We start from the raw sequence: 5,331 nt of genomic DNA on the forward strand, positions 1-5,331 counted from the left end.
TCATTCTCTTAGTTATTGAGTTAAGACATTCATACTCTGCTTTTAGAAAGATTCACTTGTACCCTTGTAAGATAAACCATAGAGGTGGCCCCACCAATCACCCTCCCTCCTTCCATCCACCCCCCTCACCTCCCCCCTCCCACCCCTTCCCTTATTCTAAGGCTATAATTAGGTTATGACATGCCTATAAATGCTATGAATTAGTTTCAGAATAGGGCAGTGTACATTAGATACTTTTTCTTCCATTCTTGAGATACTTTGCTGAGAAGAACATTTTTTAATTCCATCCATATAAACATGAAGGAGGTAAAGTCTCCATCTTTCTTTAGGGCTGCATAGTATTCCATGGTGTACATATACCACAGTTTATTGATCCATTCGTGGGTTGATGGGCATTTGGGCTTCTTCCATGACCTAGCAATTATGAATTGGGCTGCAATAAACATTCTGGTGCAAATATCTTTGTTGTAATTCGATTTTTGGTCTTCTGGATATGTACCTAATAAAGGAATTGCAGGATCAAATGGCAGGTCTATTTTTAGTTCTCTCCGTGTTCTTCAGATGTCTTTCCCAAACCACAAAACTCTTAATAGTGATTTCCTTTGTGAAAAGGGACAGTCAGGAAAGGGAAAGAAAACTTTATCTTTCATATTTTTCTGTAGCATTTGGATTTTTGCTGTGTGTGAGTATACATTTTATATCATCTATTATAATGATACCCATTAACTCATACATTGAAATTAACTAGCACAGAATTCTGAGAGACAGGATGGTGTGAATGAAGGGGGCTTGTCAGAAGCACAGAGGAGCCCCTAGCTGACCTAAGGACATTGTGGGGACAAAATGGCCTACCAAGCATGTTGGCCCTTAGACCCCCATCGCTGGCTGAACCTTGTCCTAATGCAGGAATTACTTATGACATGTATAATTTGAGCTCAGTCCAACCAGACATTGGACGTTGGTCTGGACACTACTGAGTTGTGTGCCCTTAGGGAAGTTATTTAATCTCTCTGTGCAGCAATTCTCTTACTTTATTTCATTTTAAGAAAGATCATTTGTCTACTTCTACATGTGCTATGAATGCCACATAAACTCTGAAATAGAATCAGAAGGGGAAGAGTCAAGACACCTTAGCTTTTCTTTCTCTCCCCTCATTCCTGTCCAAAACACTCATGATTTTAAACATGCTCATGTTTGTTTTTCAGAGAGTTAAATCCCTACTACTTTCTCTCTCTCCACTCCTTCTGTTTTTCTTTCTCTCTGTCCTCTCACCTCTGTGTTTGTGTGTGTGTTTAAAAATCTAGCAAAAGAAAGCATACTAAACCTGGTTGTTAGGAACTGAATGTGTGCCCCCAAGATTCATCGGTTGAAATCCCATCCTCCGAGATGATGGTTGTAGGAGGAGGAAACTTGGGAAGGTGTCTTAGGTCTGGAAAGCGGAGCCCTCATAAAGCGGATTCAATTCTCTTATAAAAAAAAACCCCAGAAAAATCCCTTGCCTGTTCCAGCATGAGCGCACAGTGAGGAACATCACCTATGAACCAGGTTAAGAATTGGATCTGTCAGCAGATCCAATTGGATCTGGAACTTTCCAGCCTCCAGAATTATAAGAATTAAATGTTGTTCATGCAACCCAACTTATGATATTTTGTTATAGAAGGCTGAATTAACTAAGACATTAGTCCAGTGCATTTTTTTAAGCAAACAAACAAAATAACTCCCCATCAGGAAATTCTACCTCAGAGTCTGAACCTAAGATGGCCCTCATGGCTCATACTTGTATTCCCAGCATTTTGGGAGCCTGAGGCAAGAGGATCACTTGAGGCTAGGAGTTCAAGATCAGCCTGAGCAAGAGCAAGACCTCATCTCTACAAAGTGTAGAAAAATTAGCCAGGTGTAGTAGTGGGTGCCTGTAGTCCCAGCTACTCAGGAGACTGACACAGGAGGATTGCTTCAGCCCAGGGTTTGAGATTGCAATGAGTATGATGGTGCCACTGCACTCTAGCGTGGGTGACAGAGCAATACCCTGTCTCAATAAACAAACAAACAACAAAAAGGAAAGCAAATAAATAATGGTTTAAACCCCTTATAGTTGGGCTGATGCTCTCTGATTTTGTCAAAGTGAGATTCAGCCAGTAACTATTCTTCTAACTTTGAGGAAATGTAATAATCTTTTCTCTTTACTCCTAGGCTAGATAATCACTAATTGATTAGCCTCCCTCTGTGGCCTAACTTTTCTCAGTTTTAAAATTATTTTTGGGCTTGGCACCTGGGGCTCAAGCGGCTAAGGCGCCAGCCACATACACGTAAGGTGGTGGGTTCAAATCCAGCCCGGGCCCACCAAACAACAATGACAGCTACAACCAAAAAATAGCTGGGCATTGCGGTGGGTGCCTGTGGTCCCAGCTACTTGGGAGGCAGAGGCAGGAGACTCACTTGAGCCCAGGAGTTGGAGGTTGCTGTGAGCTGTGATGCCACGCCACTCTACCCAGGGGGACAGCTTGAGGCTCTGTCTCAAAAAAAGAAAAAAAATTATTCCTAGGTTTAAGGACTTTTCTTCTACACCTTCTCCAGGTTCTATATAGTTCACAGTTGTAGCGCCCAGTTCTGCATATTCCAGAGAGTGTGTTTGGCTGGTACATTTGCCCCTCCCCTGTCCCCATCCTCTTTTGTTTCTGTTTGAGGGTTAGTTTAAGGGGCATGAGTCAGGAGAGCCAGAGGAAATAATGAGCATTTCTTATTTGCTCCTTTCCCTTCTCTTATTTCCAATCTCACCAGCACATCTTTCCAATACCCAGGATCAACTCAATGTCCATTCCCAGTGACGTCTCTTCTCATCATATTATCATGCAAAGAGACCTAATATGAAAATCACCAAATGTGTTCTCTGATGAAGACATAAATAGTTACCTTTCCTGGGCACAATTAATGTCCAAAAATGCCCACCGAAATGGAGATTGGACATGCTGGTGGAGATACTATTTCCCAGTTTCTCCAATCTCTTGTAGACATAAGAACAAATCCAAAGCAGGAAAACTTGGATTCCTCCAAGGTATGTCAGGACTGAAAGTCCTTTTTTCTGTGACTGCCTTCTCATCAAAGGGCTTCAGAACCTAAATTGCAAGTTCCCTTTGTGCCCTGAAAGTTTCTGGATTAAAATATCTTTGCAGTGCAAAAATTATCATTATCTTAGTGTTGTGTGCTTTATCAAAAATATACTCAACTTAATAGACACACAAGCCTATGTTCAATATCCTAGATTTGGGAAGGGAGATGTGAAACTAATTACCTTTTACAAACTGGCAAAATTTGGATGCTGGCTTATAGAATTAGTGACTATTATAGTCTGCAAAGTCTGCATTTCATAACCAAGAGATAGCGTCATGATTACTGGGATCACTCCTGAAGTGGCTGTCAAAGGGCAAGTTTTAAGAGTAGTAAATCAATTCAGATAAAGAGTGAATGAATGAGTAGATCAAAAGATTGCAAGATGAGATTATGAAGTGTCAGCAGTGAAAGATAATTTGGAAAACTGTTTTGGTTAAAAATTATGAAAGAGAAGCAGAGGAGCAAGATGGGCACTGAGTAACAGTGTCCTTGCAACTGGGCATGGTGAGACTGGGGAGAGAAGACTCCAAGCATCTCTGGCTGGTGGGATCTGCCCAGAAACATCTCTTTGGGGATACAGGGAGTCAACGAGAGACTTCTGGACCACATGAGGAGGACAAAAACAGTGGAGAACTGGCAAGTGGTTGTGTGTGTTCATTCCTATCTAATCCCCCCCCCCCCGGCAGCTGTAAGTAGAGCAGCAGTGAGATTGCAAACTGGAAAGGCCTTACCTGTCAGCTGTTTTATTTTTTTGGACATGGCACTCAGTTGAACTTCCTTGGGGGAACTTGGGCAAGAGTATGGAGGACTTTAAGCATTCTCTAGGGCCCCAGACTGAGCTGCTGAACAGGATGGAGCTAATAATGGTTTAAACTCCTTATAGTTGGGCTGAACTATAGAAGATCACCTGTTGCCCAGACAATATTGGAGATTTATATACTACTTTGTTTTTTGTAGTATAAGGAGCTAATAATGGTTTAAACTCCTTATAGTTGGGCTGAACCAGAAGATCACTTGTTGCCCAGACAATATTGTAGATTTATATACTACTTTGTTTTTTGTAGTATAAGGAGCTAATAATGGTTTAAACTGCTTATAGTTGGGCTGAACCAGATCACCTGTTGCCCAGACAATATTGTAGATTTATATACGACTTGTTTTTTGTTTTTTTTTTTAATTTCAACATTTTCCCTCTAGATTTCTTCTTTTTTCTTTCTTTTCTTTCTTCATTTTTCTAGTTTAAATATAATTTTCCATTGTTACCTTCTTTAACATTCAGAACTTCATTTATGCCAGTGTTTCTACTCCTATTATTAGATTTTCCCCCCAATTTTATCCCATAAACTTTTCTGTTTGCTTATTTTGGTTTGATTTATAGCATTTTTGTCTGTCCTCTCTACTTGGTAGAGGTGGGGTACTGTGTCCAAACAGGCTAGCAAAGAGCTACTGACCTCAAGAGAACCACCCAACCTGGCACCTCCAGAGGCTGGGGGTTTCTAATGTTGGGTCAAAGTACCCTAATGTACACCTAATTTACTCCTGTCTCCCACTTTCTGTGTCTTGCTTCTTTTTGTCAATATTCCCTTTTACCCACTCCCTCTCCTTTCTCTCTCTCTCTCTTTTTTGCGGTTTTTGGCCAGGGCTGGGTTTGAACCCACCACCTCTGGCATATGGGGCTGGCGTCCTACTCCTTGAGCCATGGGCACCAACTTCTTTCCCCCTTTTTTTTTTCTTTTTCCCCTTCATGCTCTTTAATCTTCTCATCCTTCTGGTCCTGTACCAAAAGGACTCATTGAAACTCTAGTCCAGAGGCACAGTAACTCAAAGAACAAGATGAAAAGGAAAATCAGGGCAAGGAAACAGATAAAAGAAAACACTCATGAGGAAGAATCAACAGAAAAATCCTGGCAACATGAAAAACCAGTCTTGAACAACCCCCTCCCCCCAAAGGACCTGCAGAAGATTCCACCTATAAAGAAATGTTAGTAATGACAGAAAGGGAATTTAGAATACAGATGATGAAAACAATGAAGGAAACTGCGGATAAAGTGGAAAATAACCAAAAGGAAATCTAAAAAGAGAATCAAATAAGAGATGAATGATATGAAGAATATAGAAAGGATATAGCAGAGGTGAAGGAACTGAAGCAGTCAATTAGGGATCTTAAAGATGCAATAGAAAATATCAACAACAGATTAGACTTTGTTTTTTTTTTTTTTTTTT

Source organism: Otolemur garnettii, unplaced genomic scaffold (genome assembly GCF_000181295.1).
Source record: "Otolemur garnettii isolate 467f Iridium unplaced genomic scaffold, OtoGar3 scaffold00079, whole genome shotgun sequence".
NCBI classification, from domain to species: Eukaryota; Metazoa; Chordata; class Mammalia; order Primates; family Galagidae; genus Otolemur; species Otolemur garnettii.